The sequence below is a fragment of the Canis lupus genome, chromosome 8, assembly GCF_011100685.1.
Source record: "Canis lupus familiaris isolate Mischka breed German Shepherd chromosome 8, alternate assembly UU_Cfam_GSD_1.0, whole genome shotgun sequence".
In the NCBI taxonomy this organism is placed as follows: domain Eukaryota; kingdom Metazoa; phylum Chordata; class Mammalia; order Carnivora; family Canidae; genus Canis; species Canis lupus.
Window position 1 is genome coordinate 63288762 of NC_049229.1, and position 19259 is coordinate 63308020.

The 19259-nt window shown below is 50.2% G+C and overlaps 1 long non-coding RNA gene across 2 annotated transcripts; it reads right to left on the minus strand.

The window, feature by feature from the left end:
- Positions 1-608: 608 nt before the first annotated feature.
- Positions 609-9714, minus strand: LOC111097243. Of its 2 annotated transcripts, none has more exons than XR_005362944.1 (3): positions 9595-9714; positions 4864-5278; positions 609-825 (listed from the first exon to the last, which is right to left on the minus strand). It is a non-coding gene; the product is annotated as an uncharacterized LOC111097243 (long non-coding RNA). The 2 variants fall into 2 exon arrangements; XR_005362945.1 differs by having other exon boundaries at positions 9567-9689.
- Between the last annotated feature and the right edge of the window lie 9545 nt (positions 9715-19259).

Here is a 19259-nt window from a genome sequence, read left to right on the forward strand (position 1 = left end):
GTGTTCAGTAAGTATTTTTAAACAATTAGATGAATGTCAGCACCCCCATCATCTCCACCACCCCCCCATTCTTTTCTCCTTTTGGGTTATTTAATCAGCACTTCAGGCATATAACCTTCATGCAAGCTACAGTCCCTTGAATCTTATGGCAGCCATGCCAGCTCCACTCTTGACCTCCTGGGTCATGACTGGCAGGAGAAAGTGGCTACATTACACTGATGGAGGACCAAAGCCATCTATTCAAGGAAGAACACCACCCAGCTGCCAGGACCCCCAGAAGCATAAGTCAGACATTCTATGTTGCTTTCCCTGTCCAGCGCCCTGTCACTGTGTATGCCCTGCCTCCTGTGGCTGCCTCCTCCGAGATGGAGTTACTGGGGGCAGTGCTTGCATCTGCTTCATCATTGCTCACCCAATGTCCAGCCTCAGCACTGGCACAGAACAGGTGCTCAGAGCCCAAGCACTGCACCAAACTGCCATGTTCCCAGCTCCGATCTCAGCCTCGGTAGGCTGGGGCTGCCCGTCCCTCCTCATGGCTTCTTCCAGTAGAGCATGTGTGAAATTAATGGACAAGCTCTTCCCGGGCTAGGAAATCTATTTCACTTTAATGAAATCCAATTAATGCCTTCAGTGCGGAGCCCTGGGCCCTCCTAGGCTAAAGATGTTGAATGAGGGGCCGCCTCTTCCTGTAACCCAGATGTGCCTTCTCGCCTTCATCTCCCTTCCAGGAACAGCTCTGCCAGCAATGATTTCTCAGTCTCTTTCATCTCCAAATGCACATCTGTTGTCCACATATCCCTGTCTCAGGGATCTTTGAGTGTCACTCTGCGGAATAAATGAAGAGGGTACTCTTTCACGCCACCTACTCAGCCACATGCCCATCCTTCAACTTACTCATACTCTTATTTGCCCACACACACATCTACTCAGCCACCCATCTAATTGGAAACTTATTCATTCACCCATCTGCTCCCTCCACTTATCCATCCACTCATCATCCTACCTATCCATCCCCCCATCCGTCCATGCAAACACACCAAATACTCATCTCCTTGAGTGTCTACTTTATCTTAAGTTCTTTGCCTGGCGCTAGGTAAATAAAGTTGAACAAGATTCAGTTACTCCCCTGGAAAGGCTAGCAAGCAACTTCTAGCAACTTTTCCACTAACTGCTAGCTAGCAACTTTTCAGGTTTAATAAGAGAAAACCAACACAGTGCTGTGGTTAAGAAAAGTATGAGTTCGGGGTTCCTGGGTGGCTCATTCAGGTGAGTGTCCAGTTCTTGGTTTCAGCTCAGGTCACGATCTCAGGGTCGTGGTATTGGGCCCTGAGTCAGGCTCCCCACTCAGCAGGGAGTCTGCTTGTCTCTGGCTCCCTCTGCCCCTCTACCCTGCTTTCTCTTTCAGAGGAAACAAAATCTTAAAAAATAAAAAAGAAGAGCACGGGTTCTTGTGCTAGAAAATTTGGAGTAAGATACCAGGTCAAGTACTCAGTAGCTCAAGAACATGAACAAATTGCTAAAGTTCTTTATGTTTCGATTTTCTCATTGCAATGAGAAATGGAATTGTGGAATGTATTAAGTGATCAACAAGTGATCAATAATACTATTATTTAATGTTGTTGCTCTGATCATTATGGTCTATTCCCTCATATATTAATCACAAGATGTGATTACTTGTGCATTTAATGATTAATTTACACACTCAATGAGTATTTATTATCCTCTGCATATTCCAGCCTGCGCTAAGCTGTGCATACTTCAGAAGTTTAGAATTTTATTGTATAGACAAGGCAGGCACCCCTGGAAATAATAACACCGTAATAACAACCACATGAATGGTTGTAATAATAAAGACAGCTTAATAGCTGTCAAAGGCTTACCATGTAGGCATTGTTCCGAGTATTTTCTGTATATGAACTCATTTCAAATTCATAACAGCTCTGAAGCAGGTCCCAACATGCTCCCCATTTTACAGAGGAGAAGATCAGGACCAGAAGAGGTTAAATGTCTCATCCAGTGTCTTATGGTTGGTGAGTGGAGGACGTGGGATTTGAGCCATCACAATAAAGGGGTCTTAACCGGAATAGGGCCTTGGAGTGTTTGTTCTTGAGGATCAGCCAGAGGCTCAGCCAGAGCCGCTGAATCAAAACCACTGGGTGCAGGGCCCAGGAATCTGCATTTTGAGCATGAGTTACCCCCTCTTTAAAGCTTGAAAATTCCTGCTCTGATGTTGGAAGTAGAAGCCCGCCCTCAACTTCACCACTTACTCCCTGTGTGATGCTTAGCCCCTCTGGGGCTCCGTTTCCCCTTTAGGAAGTGGGGATTGGTACTATTGCCTCTTGACCTATAGCTTAACAAGGTGATCAGAAACATGAGTGCAAGAGTGTGGAGGAAGGGGAGGAATACAATGTTTGGGGGCCAGGTTCTGGGATGCCCTGCAGGTGGAGGGACGTGCAGATGGTAGAAGGGAGGCCAAAGACCAGTGTGGACGCTTCAGAGTCTGAGGATCCCTTGGGAGCTTTGTGTTAGATTCATTAGGATCCTTCTGAGTTTCTAGGCTTTTGAGGTATCTGTTAAAACAGGTCCTTCCTCACCAGGGACACGCCTGACGGCTTGGTTCTAGGAAGCTTCTTCCAGGACCAATCAGGGTGAGTGGCAGAGTGTGCTTGCAATCTGAGGGGAGGTCGTGGCACGTGCCACCCTCGAGCCCACGTGGCATCTGTGGCTGGTCCCCACACATTCCTAGGAAAGCTCTCTCAGCCCTTCCAGCTTTGCAGGCAGCAGACAGGGTGGTTTCAGGACGCAGCACCTGCTTCTGCTGGGTGAGTGACGGGGTCGCCCCGGAAAGGGGGCTCTCTCGGGTCGGCATGACCGGGGGTCACAGTAACAGCTGAGAGATGAAAACTCATCCATCAGTATGCCTGTCACCATGACTGTCACCATGAGCAAACACTCCTGGTGGCCCGTTCATTGACTTTTTGATGCAGACTGCATCACCTTAGGGAGTGAGGGTGGCATCTGGCAGGAATCTGGCCCAGCAACAGTGCCCACGTCACGGCATCCTGAAGTTTGGATCAGTCTGCATTTGGTCAGGAAAACAGCTACTGCCAAGTGGCTCGGGAACAGGGCTGCAGTGGAGGAGGGGAGTTTTGCAGAGCCTGGGGAGAGCTGGGGCCTCTGGAGGCTCTGGTGACACAGTCACCAAACCTCAGCCCAAAGGCCCCAGAGCAGGGGAGCGACTAGGTGTGGGGGTCCCCACAGACAGTGCTCATGAGGTGGTCAGAGAAGCCCTGCATCTAAGGGAGTGGTTGGCCCCAACCTCCACGGCCTCCCAAGAGTAACTGTACCTCCCAGTTGCAAGAGAGCTGGTGACACTGGCAAGCCCCAACCAGAAGCTGCCTCAGTTCTCTGGGCTGTAGGAACAGCACCAGGCTGGCAGCTTAACCAAAAGAAATGTATTGTCCCACAGTCTTGGAGGCCAGAAGTCCAAGATCAAGGTGTCGACGATGGGGCTGGTTCCTTCTGAGGCTGGGGTGAGGGGGTGGGAGTGAAGAACACGCTCCAGGCCTCTCCCCGAGCTGCTGGGGGTTTGCAGGCAATCTCTGGCATCCTTGGCTGTAGAAGCATCACCTCGATCCCTGTCTTTGTCTTCACGATGTGTTCTCCCTGAGTGCATGTCTGTGCCCAAATGTCCCCTTTTTAGAAGGTCATATTGGATTGGGGCCTCCCCTGGTCCAGCATGACCTCATCCTAAGTAATTACATCTGTAAGCCCTCTAATCCCACATAAGGTCACCTTCTGAGATATTGGGGGTTAGGACTTCAACATACAGGTTTGGGGGGAGGGACACAATTTAACCCATGACAGAGAGGAATCTGGGAAACATAGTTCCCAGCCTTAGAGGAATGTGGTAAGAAGATGAGGATGGCCTCACCCACAGAAAGCCGGCAGGGATGCTTCCCCACCCATTCATCCCTTCATGAAACGTTCACTGAGCACCTACTACACGCCAGGCTCTGTTTGGTATTGGAGACCCAGGGGTGAGTTAGGCCTTTCCCCTGTGTTTGTCCTGGGCATGAGTTGACAAGCAAATCGAGAAATTATGATTTTTGACAGAATGCTCACGGGAGGACCAGAGGAAGCCCAGCCCGCCCACTTGGAGACTTGAGGATGAGTTTTGCAAAAGAGGAGGTGGAGCTCAGTGGGGGAGTCAGGAGGGGCAGTGAAGTGAGGAAGGCATTCCAGCTGGAGCCACCAACCCGTCCCAGCAGGCACAGAGAGAGGGGCCAGGGAGGAGCAGCGCCTGAAGGCAGGGTGCCAGAGCTCCTTGGATCCCAGGCAGAGGACTGGGGCGGGGCGGGGAGGGGGAGCATGGGTACGCGTGCACTCCCACCACCAATCCTGGACTGCTTCCCCATCTCCTCAGGTTAAATATGGGGCAGCCGGGGTGGAAGCAGTGTGAAGGAGGTGGCAGGCAAGTGCAGATGGCCAGGATGAGTCACTTATGCTCCTTAGGGGGCTTTGATCACGCAGAAGCGCTGCTCCTTCGACTTTGTGATATATTTAGAGCCAGCCCCTTCCGCCTCCATGTCTGCAAACTCTGTCCTGCCACCCGAGAGTGGGGACTCTGCCTTCCTCATCGTGGGTCCCCCATAGCTGGTCTGGCACCTGGCCTGGCAAATTGTGGGCTCAGAAATGTTGAACACAACAGCAAAGTGGTTTATTTGACTGTTGCCACCCACCTGGCTGCTGCCAGCAGAGGGCTTATGCCAACGTGTTTGTGTTCAGCAGCCCTCATAAATGTTTTTGGATCTTGATCTCTTATATTTGCACAACTTGAATAAACAAGTTTATACCCATTACCTTATTTCACGTCTGGACAACAGGCAGGGCGGGGAGGAGGTGGTTCTCTCTCTGGTATGGATGAGGGTGATGAGTCTGCTGAGAAGTTCCTCATCTGAAACAGGTGCGGTGCAGGACTCTGGGGGGAGGTAGCCAGGTGTCCTCTGCTCTGGGTCAGTGCTGGGGGACAGGCAGGTGGAGGTGGGGGAGAAGCCACGTGTCTGGGTGGCTGGTGCTTTTTGGCTTTTTGATGAATGGCTTAGTCATAAACAGAATCTGAGCCAGAGGCAGGAAGGGAAATGGGCAGTGGCTACAGAGGCCATGGCAGGAGCTCAGGAGAAAAATCCAGGTGGCTCCGATCCTGGAGGAAGCAGTGTGGATGTACGGGTGTGGTGGAGAGCTGGGGGGATGCTCAGGGTAGATGGACCGGGCAGTTCTGGAATACAGAACAGACAAGACTTCCTAGAGGTTGACAATAGGGTGGGAGGGGGCACAGAGATGACCCCGAAGTCTGGCCTGAGCACCTGGATGACCCCGAGGTCTGGCCTGAGCTCACATTTACTGCATGGGGAGGGGCTGGTTAGAGATCTGGAGGGTGCACGGAGGGTTTCATTCTGGATATGCCAAGTCTGAGACCCAAGCCCAGCTTCCTGGTATGACACAAGGTTTCTGTGCAGGGCGGATCCACACGCATTTCTAGGAACGCGGTGGGGCTGGAAACATAGCCTGGGGAATTCCTTTAAGGAAAGAAACAAAATCCTGAATAGAAAATTCGATATGATTATATATGCACTTATTTGGCTGACAAATATTACAAAGGGAAAAGGCTCCGTACAAGTGAGGAAGGGAAGCCCGGGCTCCTGAGAGCCCCGCCCGCGCTCTCCTGCTCCTCCAAGCTTTGCTCAAGCTGTCCTTCTGTCTTCTCTTCCTCCCTGGTGTCTCCTACTCTTCCTTTAAGACCCAGCCTGGATGTCCTGGCCCCCAGCTGCCTTCCCCCACCCTCAGGCCGAGTGACTGCCTCTTCTCTGACCCCAGGGCCAGCTGCCCTGTCCTCTTGAGATTGTGAGCTCCTCAAAGGGGGCAGGGCTGCATTCCCCTCCAGGCCATGGCACACGTAGATGACACTTAATCGGGGCTATCTGACTGATAATTAATCATCAGTTTTTTAGTGAATGGATGGTTAATTCAAGAGCTCATGCTCTAGGGGATTTGGCAAAACCAAACTTTCCATAGGCAAAGAGCAAGCAAAGGATTCCAGTATTTTAAAGTTCATTAAAACAAACATTTCCTGGGGCACCTGGAGGCTCAGAGCCTTAAGGGTCTGACTCTTGATTTTGGCTCAGGTCGTGAGATAGAGCCCCAGCTGGGCTCTGGGCTCCTTGATGGATATGGAGCTGGTTTAAGATTCTCTCTCCCTCTGCCCCTCTCCCCCCAAGAACCCCCCCCCCAAAAAAAACCCATTTCCTGTGCGTGCTTGTGTAGAGAGTCTGAGAGGGCTCTGTACTTTTCAGAAGGGCTCCAACCCGAATCATCTCGCCTGATCCTTCCAGGAGCTCTGGAGGGAAGATGGGACTTGTTCCAACCCCAGAACCCTTTGGTTTGGATTCAGGGTCATAAGGGGTTTTTGTCGGTGCCACGTGGCGGGGGTGGGTGTCTAGCAGGAAGGAGGAGGAGTGATGGTGCAAAGGCCACGGGACACCTGCAGTACAGGGAGAGACCTGTCCTTGCTCTCAGGAGGCTCACACTCCATTCAGAGCGGCGGAGAAGAGGGGAGTAACTAAGCTGCACTCAGGGAAAGAGCAGAGCCCTGGCACTCTGTGTGTCCTCAGGCCCCTGGAGGGCTCTGGGGTAGGAGCAGCAACGGCTGGGGGATTGACCTCAGGGCCACCAGGGAGGGTGGCAGGCTCTGCCCATGGAAACGGCAAAGGCCGGAAGACAGAGTGCCAGCCCGGAACCCCTTCTCTGCACATTAGGATTAGGCAGGAATTGTTCCCACTGAAATTCCCCCATCCTAACAGGCCAGCCTAAGCCCCCTTCTCCATGCAGCCTTCCTGGGTTCCCTCTGCTGGCAGGACCCATGCTTCCTGTAACCCCCGGGGCATGATACCTCTGCCTGTCTTATGGTGGAGTCCATGGGGCCACCGCATCGCTTCCATGTCATTCTCTAAGCTCTAGAGGGATGTGACCTGTGTAACTCAGCACCTCTTCACCTGCACCTCCAGTAACAGAGACGGTTGACATTTGTAGAGCTCGGTGACCCTTATCAGGGGCTTCTCATAGATCTTCTAACCACGGGAGCCCTGACATCCCTGCTGCAGCCAGGCTCTGAGATCAGTCTTGGGTTAAACCTTATCTCCAGGGCTCACAGGGCAGCAGCCTTGCACTGGTTACTGAGCCTCCCCCAGAGCCTGGTCTCCTGGTCTGTAGTAGGGGTGTCACGCCCCCACCCCCAGGACTGGCTGGCCACCAGCGCTAACCATTATCATATAGGAACTGGCCTCAGAGTGGGTGGTAATCAATGTGTATTCAATCAATGGCTGACGGATGTGCAAAAATGTGCCTTGCCCTTGAGCAAACTTTTTTTGCATCTGGAAGGAGGCGGGTGTCAGGGGAAACTTGATGATGTTAATTGGAAGTCAGGTGGTGCTAAACTGCTAGGCTGGAGGAGGCAGCCACGAAGCCATCCGCCTTCTTGTTTAAAGTGAGTTATAATTCCCCAGGGAATGAGGAACCAGGCAGTTTGCTCCAGCAGAGAAAGGGAAGCCGAGCACCCCTACCTCCGGTGCCCCGTTGTGTCCCCAGGCTAATTAGTACTAGGACAGGGACATAGACAGGCCCTCGAGGGGGTCCAGGAGGAGCCTCGGGAGAGGAGGGACCCAGGCCAGACTGCAGCATCCAGAGGAGGTCCCAGCAGATGCCGCTGAGAGCACTGGCCACACCTCCCCCCTGGTCACCAGTGACCAGCGTGGACTCAGCGGAAGTTCACTGAGCGATTCCCTTCCACAGAATGACTGATCACCTGTCCTTCAGGGCTACTTGCCTGCATGGAGCGGGGGGGGGGGGGGGGGCGGGGGGAGGGGGGAGGTGTGCTCAGTGCGCAGGAATAGAGACCTAATGGGGTAATTCTATGCAGGGTAGAAAGCATCTGGCAGCCACGATCCAGCCCACTCTGCCTTTTCCTGGCTCTGTGACCTCGAGGCAACACTGGAGCCTCAGTTTCCCCAATTCTGGCTGGAGGGGGTGGAATTTGCTCTGCCCTACTCAAACCTTAAAAAAAAAAAAAAAAAAGGTGCTTCTGGACCAGGGCGTTTCACCTCTTCCCGGCCCCTCGGGGATTCATTTGCATTCTTGGAATAAAATTGTTGACTGTACTTCATGCTCAGTCGCACATTTAAATGCTTCTGTGAGGTTATTTTGGAGAAGTAACTCTCTGGAATGTTGGCAGGGCAGGCACCCCCGCCTCCCCTTGGAGAGGCAATCAGCCCCCTGCCGAGGCTGGAGGCGACTCGGGGCGGGCATCCTGGCCCCGGGGAGGCGCTGTCCAATGAGAACCTCACCCCAGGGGCTGTCTCGAGGCTGTTGGGAAATGTCTCATTTTTATATGTAAATAAATCATTTCCAGAGATTGCTCTGATCGCAGCAGGCTGCTGCTAAAATGTTTTAAGTGGGTCCTTTGCCACTGTAAACTTTGTTAAGCATTATTATCATGTTTGGTTCTGTTTTCCTCTGCCGAGCCCTCTGCTCCCAGCATTCTAGCCCCTTCTGTCATTGTATCCTGGTTGCATACCTCTGGGGACAGAGAGCTTACTACCTTCAGGACACCCATTCCAGGGTAGGACAGCACTGACTGCTGGAAAAGTCTCAGTGAGCTGGAATTGGAGCTGTCTTCCTATCGTTGGTCACTGCTACCCTCTTGAGCCAGGCCTTGCTCTGGCCTCATAGAACCAGCTTGCGCCCTCTTCCTCGGCTACCTCCTCCCTGTGCCGGACCAGTGCTCTGACCTCCTTGCCACAGCCCATAAAATCCTGATCACCTGGCCCCTTGCTCACCCTTATCTGCTCTCCCCCTTACTTACTATGCTCCAAAGCTGCTGGCATCTGTTCCTCCAAGACACAGAGCACTGTCCCACGCTGGGGCCTTTGCATCTGCTACTCCCTCTGCCAGGATGCTCCTTTCTTGAGTTTCCTTCTCAAGGTTCTCAGCTCAATGTCACTTCCTCAAAGATGCCCTCTCCCTGGCCGTCTTCGCTAAAGTGTCCCCTAACCCTCTCACATTTTCCCGTGCGGTTTCCCACTGGACTACCCCATAAGGCAGGACAGTATATACTTATTTCCGTGTTGCTGTCTGCCCAGTTTGAATGTGAGCCCCCTGGGGATAGGTCTGTGTCTTGTTCTTGCTGTAATCCCAGGTCCAGCACACAGTGGATGCCTAATAAATGCTCATTCTGAGAGTGTGATGCTCACTTCCTCGGAGTCGCCTTGCTGCTGGTTCCTCAGTGGCCACTGGCAAAACGCAGGATGGGGAGGCTCCCCTTCCTTTTCTCTGGATATGCTTCCTTCTGCATCAAGAAGGTCCAAACTCAGCAGCAGCAGCTGGTCCCCAAACACAATCTTACAGCAAGCTCAGTCTACAGAACAGATAAACAGGGAAGTGGTCTGCCTGAAGCAGTGTTCGCTTCATATGATGCTTGGCCCCCCTGGCTCCCCGTGCGGACCCTCGGGCACCTGCAGAGATGTGTCTGTCCATACTCACACCCCCTCGGTCTGGCGTCAGCTCCTCCTTTCCCTCAGGTCCCGGCCTCGCCCATTCTCAGGCAGAGATTCCATCCACCAGGCCTAGCTCATCAGCTGGTGCCACACCCCGGTCACAGGGTTTGGGCTCCAGAAGGACACGTGACCCCTGCTGGTTTGGAGTCTGGCCTTGGAAGTTTTCCTAGAAGCACTGAATAGGAAGTCTGCTCTTTGTGCTAGGGTCACTGGGCTGCTTGAGTGCGAGCCAGGATCTGTGGGCATCCTCAGGGGAGAGCCTTCCTGAAAACAAAGCAAACCAGAGGATTGCAGACTCGAGAGATGGAGAGAAAGTAGGCGAGTGCTCATGATTGTCTGGACTCCTGGATCTGGCTGTACCTGCAACCGTGCACTTTACAGTTACCGAAGCCGACAGATTTCCTCCTCTGCTTACGCCTGTTTGAGCTGGGCTTTTTCTCACTCGTAACTCAGAGAATCCTGACTTTGGCTTTGGGGCCACGCACGTGGCTCCATGTCATCCTTAAAGTCAGCCAGGACGCATTCCATGCTTTGTCTTCCACTGGCTTATTTGCGTGGGCAGTAATGATAGCAACAACACCTCTCTCTTCTCAAGTGCTTTTCAGCTTTCACTGTTTCCAGGAGAACACCATGGAAAAATTACTCTGTTTTTGTCTTGCAGATGAGGAAACTGAGTTCAGGAGCTTGAGGGCATTGCACAAAGTCACCTGACTACACGACAGAAATGCCTCTGCAAAGGTTTTCAGGATTTATGACACCTACGACAGAGGTGGATTAATGCTTTATTGATTGATTGATTGATTGGCTCGTATCTGGTCTTTGGGCTTTTAAAGATCATTATTTTAATTACATAAGGAGCTTACATAAATTGGTAAACAAAACAACTGAACTATCCTCTGGCAGATGAGTGAGAATAGGGAATTCACAAAAGAAACAATCCAGGAAGTAAATAAAAAGTGGAAAAAATACTCAGGCTTACTAGTAATCTAAGACACCCAAATCAAAACAAGATACTAGGTTTCTTATCTTTAAAATACGCAAAGAGGGACACCCTGGGGCTCAGCAGTTGAGTGTCTGCCTTCGGCTTAGGCTTAGGATGTGATCCTGGGGTCCCAGGATCAAGTCCCACATGGGGCTCCCTGCATGGAGCCTGCTTCTCCCTCTGCCTGTGTCGCTGCCTCTCTCTCTCTCTTTGTCTCCCATGAATAAATAAATAAATCTTTTTTTAAAAATGTGCAAAGATTAAAACAAAAAACAAACACTGAATGCTGTCCTGGATATAGGAAGTTCTTCCGTGATGATTGTTTTGAAAAGAATTTGGCAAAAGCATGTTTAAAACAGAGGCTGGCAAATATTTTCTGAAAAGGGCCGGATAGTAAATATTTTTAGCTCATGGAACCATATGGTCTCTGTTGCAACTACTCAATCCCCTGTCGTAGTTCAAAAGCAGCCATAGACGGTGTATAAATTAATGAGCAAGGCTGTGTTCTGATATACCTTTATTAGTAGGAACAGGTGACAGGCTGGATTTACCCCTCAGGTCATGGTTTGCTCATCCCCTAGTTGTAAACATGTATTATTAAACAATTATTAAAATGATGATTATACAAAAAATGTAGAATGTAAAGCTAAATGGAAAATTCCTGGCTACCCAGTTATATGCCCCAGTACATATAATCATAGCCATGCAGAGAAACCTAGGGGGAAAAATCTTAGAAAAAGAAAATATACCTGAGTTAGTTAGCTATGGTGGCATAAAATATCCCCAATTTAGGAGTTTGAAATAACCATTATTATTTCTCCTCAGGCTATGCATATGTTGTCTGGGCTGTTCTGTTGGCTGATTTCTGGACAAGTGTCTGGGGATTCTCTGCTGCACAGGGTCACCTATGTGCCTGTGCCATGCAGGCCGGAGGGTGCTGAGAGTGGTCTGAGAGGTAGCCAAAGCACCCAAGACCTCTCGAGGTCTAGGGTCAGAGCTGACACTGTCACATCCACCACAGCCTATTTGGAAGCAAGTCACAGGCCAGTGCAGAGTTGCACTCCTAGGGCGTGGACAGGATGGGGTTGGTAGAGAGTTGACCGAAGCACCAAAATGCTACTTGGGAGGGAAAGACACCAGCCTTCTCCGATGCCAAGCTGAGTCAGAGGCTGCCTCGGAAGTCCCAGAGCCCTGTTGCTTCTGGATCCTTATTGGCAGGTTCCCATTCCACTGACACTGCCAGGAGGCCATGATCTGCAACTCTCAGAGCAGAGAGCAGAAGGGACTCGGTGCCTGCGGTGGCATTCTTAAACAGAGGAGCACAGAGTGTGAGCACCACCCCTGCCACCACCGGCGTGCTGAGGGGAAGATGGGAGGAAGGGAGAACCCAAAGCAAGAACTCTAGAATCTTCCTCTGATGGATCTAAAGCTTCTGTGCAACTGAGCAAACAGCTCATTCCAGGTGCTTGGCTGCTCCCTCCATTTCATTTTGGAAAAGCTTTCCCACTGGGGTGTCTGGGTGGAGCTGTTGATTGAGCGTTGGGCTCGGCTTTGGCTCAGGTTGTGATCTCAGCTCATGATCTCAGGGTCACGAGATTGTGTCCCAAGTTGGGCTCTGTGCTCAGCAGGGGAGTCTGCTTGAGATTCCCCCTCTCCATCTGCCTCGGCCTATCCTCACCGCACTTTCTCTCTCTCTCAAATAAATAAATAAATCTTTGAAAAAAATCTTTCCCATTAGAACCACACAAGTTCTGTATCATTCTATCGATGGCGAGCCGCATTCTAGAATGCCAGCCCCATAAAAGCAGAGACTAGGTCTGTGGTGCTGGAGCCACCAGAGCCAGTGCTCCCTGACCTGGTCCAGTCCCTCATTTCCTGCTTCTTTGTGCTTGGATCATTCCCTCCTGATGTCTGCCTCTTAAGCCTAATGTGGTGAGCTGTGTCCAACTCTTACCATCTTACAAAACAGAGTGCTCTTTGAAATTCAGACCCTGTCTACGTAGATCCTGAAAGCTCCCGAGTGTTTAGCCATGGTCTTCCCCTGGGACAGAATCCAGCCCAGCTCCTCCAACAGCCCTACAGCATCCTCAGCAGTTGGCAGGTGTTGGTGACCTTTTGCACATCAGCTCCTGTACCGAGTGCTTGTCCCTCGTCGTCTCATTCAAGCCTCACAGCAGCCCAAGGAGGGAGATATAAATGCACCTCCTTGTTTTTGTAAATGGATTTCATTTTTTTAGAGTGGTGTTGGGTTTACAGAAAATTGAGGAGCTAGTGCAGAGATTTCCCATATGCCTCCCTCACACACACTGTGTCCCCTATTATTAACATCTTGTGGTACATTTGCTGACATTGGTGAGCCAGTTTTGATATGTTACTATGAACTAGAATCTGTAGTTGATATTGGGGTTTGCTCTGTCGTACATTGTATGGGTTTTGACAAGTGTATAGTATCACGTATCCACCATTACGGTATCATACAGAATAGTTTTACTGACCTAAAACACCCCCTCCCTGTTTAGTTTTGTAAGAAACCACCAAACTGTCTTCCAAGGTGTTTGGCATTCACACCGGCAATAAATGAGAGTTCCTCTGCATCCTTGCCAGCATTTGATGTTGTCAGATTTTGATGGTCCTGATTCGAGCTATTCTGAGGAGTGCATGATGGTATCTCATTTTATTTTTTTTATTTTTATTTTTTAAAGATTTTATTTATTTATTCATAGAGACACAGATAGAGAGAGAGAGAGAGAGAGAGAGAGAGGCAGAGACACACAGGCAGAGGGAGAAGCAGGCTCCATGCAGGGAGCCCAACGTGGGACTCAATCCCGGGCCCCCAGGATCATGCCCTGGGCTGCAGGCGGCGCTAAACTGCTGCACCACTGGGGCTGCCCTGGTATCTCATTTTAATTTGCATTTCCCTGATGACACATGATGTAAACATCTCTTCACATACTTATTTACTACCTTGTATATCTTCTTTGGAAAGATGTCTGCTCAGACCTTTTGTTCATTTTTAGAATTGGGTTGTTTGTTTTCTTACTGCTGTGTTTTAAGTGTTCTTTATATATAATGGATATAAGTCCTTTATCAGAAACATGTTTTGTAAAAAAATTAAAAAAAAAAAGAAACATGTTTTGTGAATATTTTCTTCCCATCTGTAGCTTGTGTGTTTGTTCTCTCCACTGTTATTTTCACAGAGAGGTTTTTAATTTAATTTTATTAAAAAATTTTTTTTTTTATTTATGATAGTCACAGAGAGAGAGAGAGGCAGAGACATAGGCAGAGGGAGAAGCAGGCTCCATGCACCGGGAGCCCGATGTGGGATTCGATCCCGGGTCTCCAGGATCGCGCCCTAGGCCAAAGGCAGGCGCCAAACCGCTGCGCCACCCAGGAATCTCAGGTTTTTAATTTTAATGAAGTCCAATTTACTAGTTCTTTTTTCTTTCATGGATTGTGCTTTTGGTGTTGAATTTAAATCTCACGACCTGAGTGAAGGCAGACGCTCAATCACAGAGCCACCCAGGTGCCTCTAGTTTTGTGTTTGATATTAAGTTATGATCCTTTTTTTTTAAAAAAAGATTTTATTTATTTATTCATGAGAGACAGAGAGAGAGAGGCAGAGACACAGGCAGAGGGAGAAGCAGGCTCCCTGCAGGGAGCCCGATGTGGGACTTGATCCTGAGTTTCCAGGATCACGCCCTGGGCTGAAGGCAGGTGCTAAACCATTGAGCCACCCAGGGATCCCCTCATGATCCATTTTGAGTTAGTGTCTACAGAAAGTGTAAGGTCAGTGTCCAGACCTTTTTTTTTTTTTCTCATGTGGATGTCCAGTTGTCCTGGAGCCATTTGTTAAAAAGCTTATCCTTTCCCCATTGTATTGCCGCTGCTCCTTTGAAGAACAGGTGACTATACATGTGGGTCTATTTCTGGGATCCTTATGCTGTTCCTCTGATCTATCTATTTTTTCACCAGGATCACACCATCTTGATTGTTGTAGATTTACTGTAAGTCTCAATGTTGGGTAATATCAGTTCTCCGACTTTTTTCTTCTGGAGGGTGTTGTTGGCTCTTCTTGGTCTTTTATCTTTCTGAATAAACCTTAGAACCAGTTTATTGATATCTGCAAGATAACCTGTTGCCATAATGATTGGGATTACATTGAATCTATTGATCAAGCTGGCCAAATATACCTTGTTACAAATGTAACCACAAAGGCCTAGAGAGGCAAATGGACTTGCTTATGGTCAATGGAATTAAAATTCATATTTCGGGATGCCTGAGTGTCTCAGTGGTTGAGCCTCTGCCTTGGAATTGAGTCCTGCATAGGGCTCCCTGCAGGGAGCCTGCTTCTCCCTCTGTCTGTGTCTCTGCCTCCCCCTCTGTGTCTCTCATGAATAAATAAATACAATCTTTAAAAAATTAATAGATAAATAAAATTCATATTTCATTGATTCTGACAGACACATTGTATCATCTGTGAAATGGGCATGCACTTTACAGTTGATGCTGACAGTTGATAGTCATCGTAGAGTTGGCATTGCCCACATTCGCACACAAGAATTTGCAGAATGTGGGCAGTGGCTTAGGAAAAAAATCCCAGAGACAACAGCAGAGCACTTCTTTAAGAAATGTTGCATTGTCGGTGCTCCTGATGGCCCAGAGGTGGTACAATGTGGACAAACAGGGTGTGATGACCTGGAGGCGAGAGTGAGATCTGAGTGCGAAGGGAATACCTTAATACCTTAATTGACTTACTTTGCTTACATTTTCCTTTTAATGCATGTACAAGAGTGATACATTATTTTTAAAAATCCTCCAGGTGCCTGGTGGCTCGGTCAGTTAAACAGGTTTTGGCTCTTGGTTTTGGCTCAGGTCATGATCTGAGGGCCCTGAGATTGAGCACATATGTGGCTCTGAGCTCAGCGGGGGAATCTGCTTGTCCCTCTCCCTCTGCCCCTCCCCTTACTCTTGTATGCTCTCTAGTTCTAAGATAAATAAAATCTTTTTAAAAAAGTCTTAAAAAAAAAAAAAAGATTCTCCCTCTCCCCTTGCCCCACCTCACCCCTGTACTCTTTTTCTAAATATGTATACAAATAAAAAAATAAAATAAAATAAAATAAAATACCCTCTGGGTCTAAATAAATCTAAAACAGTTTTTAAGATAAATATGGAATTAAAAAGTTTTTTTAAAAGATTTTATTTATTTATTCATGAGAGACACAGAGAAAGAAGCAGAGACACAGGCAGAGGAAGAAGCTGACTCTGATGTAGGGCTCGACCCCAGGACTCTGGGATCATGACCTGAGCCAAAGGCAGACGCTCAACCACTGAGCCACCCAAACGGTCCCTGGGATTAAAAAGTTTAAAGTGACAGGAAAGTGTCACTGGTTTTTAAAATTTTATTTTATTTATTTATGTTTAAAATTTTTATTTATTCATTTGAGAGAGAGAGAGAGAGAAAGCACAAGGAGAGGGAAAGGCAGAGGGAGAAGCCGGTTCCCCGCTAAGCAGAGAGTCTGACATGGGCTTGATCCCAGGACCCTGGGATCATGACCTAAGCTGAGGCCAGATGCTTAACTGACTGAGCCAGCAGGCGCCCCTGAAGTGTCACTGTTTAAGGGTCTCATTTGTGCTACTGTTATGGCAGAGGTTTACTCTTAGTGGGAAATAGAAACAATAGCGCATCTCCAAGTTGATGTTCCTAGGTAGTATGATGCACAGTAACGGTTGCATCGCCAGCATCCTGGGAGAAATCCCAGCACGTGTGAAAGTGGTCACAGGTTTGAGAAAGGGGACATTAGCAAAGTCATGGGCAGGGCTAAGGGAAATCTATAAGGGATAGGGCAGTGTCTCAGGGCTGACAGCACCTGGGAGCTATCGTCACCTAGAGGGGCAAGGATTGCGAGAGGTTACCAAAGCCTGGGTGGAGGCTGTGGGAGAGAGCAGCCTGGCTGGCCCCGCAGTCTTTGGTAGGGAAAGAGCCAGGGAATAAACACCCCAACCTCACTCCCTGGTACCCCAATCCTGTGCATGCACCTACCTTTGCGGGGAAACCACTGAGAAGCAGTGATCACCCTCCCAGGACACAGAACAGCCTGGAGAGTGGGGGTGGCTTTGGGGAGGGCTAGTGGCAAGCATCCCGCTGACCGGAGGGCCAGCATGCAGTCTGCCGCTTCTGCTCCACCACCCCTGCTCCTGACCACAGTGCTCCGCACTTAGGCTCCGTGGGCAGAGGCCGCTGACCAGGTGGATGGGTTACTTCGAGCTCCCCCACTGTCGTGGAGGCTCGCTAGTCCTCACCCTCCGTGGGCTGTGGCCGGGTCCTGCCCCCCACTCCCCTCTCCCCGCCCAGCACCTGATTTGCCATGCAGGACTCTGTGGGCGACACGAACTTCTGCTTCTGGGCTGAAACTTGGCTCAGAAACTGTGGACGTCAACTCCCAGGCCCGATGATGGACAGCACGGACTCGGATCGCAGTGTGTTTATAGCTTATAAGGGTGAGTTGTGCGTATTTCCAACTTGGCCCCAACACCTGCTCCCCCAGTTGGCTTGTCAGGCAGGGCCTACTCTGATTTAGAGCTCTAGATCTGGCAACTTGGGTTTTGAGTTGAACCCCTTTGTTTGCCAAATCTGCCCGAGACTTGGGATCAAAGGATCTGTGCGCGTCAGAGCTGGATCACCAACCAGGGCTCCCGCTCTCCTGCACAGACGGGGATCCTGGAGAAGAGGGAGGGTGCTGGCCCCAGGCCACAGCACCTGGTGGGGTGACAGAGAATCTGGGGACTGGAGTCTGTTGCCTGCCTTCAAGGCTTAGCTTGGCCTGTTAGCTGTGGGATCTTGGATAAGTCCCCTAACCTTCCCGTCCTGTTTCCCACTCTGCAAAATGGGGGTGAGCATAACTCCTGTCTCACTGGGTGACTGTAAGAATTGAGTGAGCTAGGAGCCAGGCAGGCTGAGCACTTCTGAGGAGTGCTGGTTCACGTCCACAGGCCCTGTGAGCTAGCTCAGAGTGGGCCCTCAGTGTTTGCTGAATGACTGAATGAGGGAAAGGAGCTTCATAGACTGAGGTGTGGAGGAAATGCTACTCATTATGTTAATTATGCTCTGTAATGGGGCCAGGTTCCTGCAAAGCAATGAATCCCATCAACCCCATCCGTGGGCTAGAGTCCCCAAGATGAATGTCCTGTTTGTTCTCCTTAGCAGCAAATCCAGATGTTTCACTTATAGATTTATTTATTTTTAAAGATTTTGTTTATTTATTCATGAGAGACACAGAGAAAGAGGCAGAGACACAGACAGAGAGAGAAGCAAGGCTCCACACAGGGAGCCTGAGATGCGGGACTCGATCCCAGGACCCCGGGATCACAGCCTGAGCCCAAGGCCGACGCTCAACCACTGAGCCACCTGGGTGCTCCAACTCTTAGTATTTAAAGGAGATAATGACAGTTTCAGCAAGAATCTCCCCTCCCCCCCTTAGCTGTCAGGTGCTGCCCTGAGCAACCTGCTCAGCCTGGATGCGTGATGCCGGCCTGGCAGCCCAGGCAGTCACGAGGCCCTGGGTCACGGCCACGGCCAGGAGGAAGCAGTCGATGCACAGAATGAGTCCCCTGGGGTTCCCGGGTGTGTGTGGGTTGGATGGAGCCCAGAGGAAGCTCCGTTCTGCAGCTCGGAGGCCCATAGACGCGCCTCGGCTCCCGGGTTGCAGACAGGGGCCAGCCAGGAGAGGCCACGTGGCCCTTTCAGTGTTAGATAGAGTCTGTCGAGGACCCTGGCAGTGGTCATGACCTCTGTATCAGCCATCGGGGAGCTGCTGCATGTTCTCAGAGGTGAGTGGTTCTGCCAGTGTGAACATAGCCGCTGGACATGGCCTCGGAGGCCACTCGTCCCAGTTACTTTATGGAGAAAGGGGCAGAGGCCCAGAGAGGGGTCGGTTTTGCCATGTGACACGGCAGGTCACCCTAGAACTCAGGCCCTGGTTTCCTGATTCAGGGCTTTTATATTGTCGTCAATCATATTAGGGAACAGTTTTCAGGATGCTGGGTGTGGCATGTCCGTGGAATAGCCAGGATGCTCTCAGCACACAGCACGGCTCTCTCATACTCTAGTCTAAAGAGATAGCAGTGCCTAGAGTCGTGCAGTGCATAGCCTGTGCAACCGTACGCAGCAGCCCTTGCTGGAACTCATGTGAAATAGACTCTCCAGATGGTGGCAAGGGCATGTCCAGAAGTGATCCATATGCAGTGTAGATGTTCCCATCATTCTTTTTAGTTGGTGTCTTTCTTAAAGAACGAGGATATGCCCTGTTAGACAAGTCTGGAATGTCCTTTTGAGGCCACCTCATCCACTTTGTTTGTTTGTTTGTTTGTTTACTACTACATAAATAAGGAAACTAAGGCTGAGAGAGAAGGGACTTGTCCATAATCATGCAATGAGTCAGTCCCAGTTATGCTTCACGGCCTGCTCTGCTGGCCCCTCTGTGGCCCTGGAGTTTCAGTGAACCTTGCCCTTGGCTTCACTCATTCCCGAGCCACCTGTGCTCCCTGCACTCACTCCCGCCTCCTCGCCTGCTCCTCTCCTGTCCACCCTGCCTGCCACTGCAGAGGACACTGTCCCTGAGACCGGACACCTACCATTAGTCTGGCTCCTCTTGTCAGCCCTTTCCCTGGCC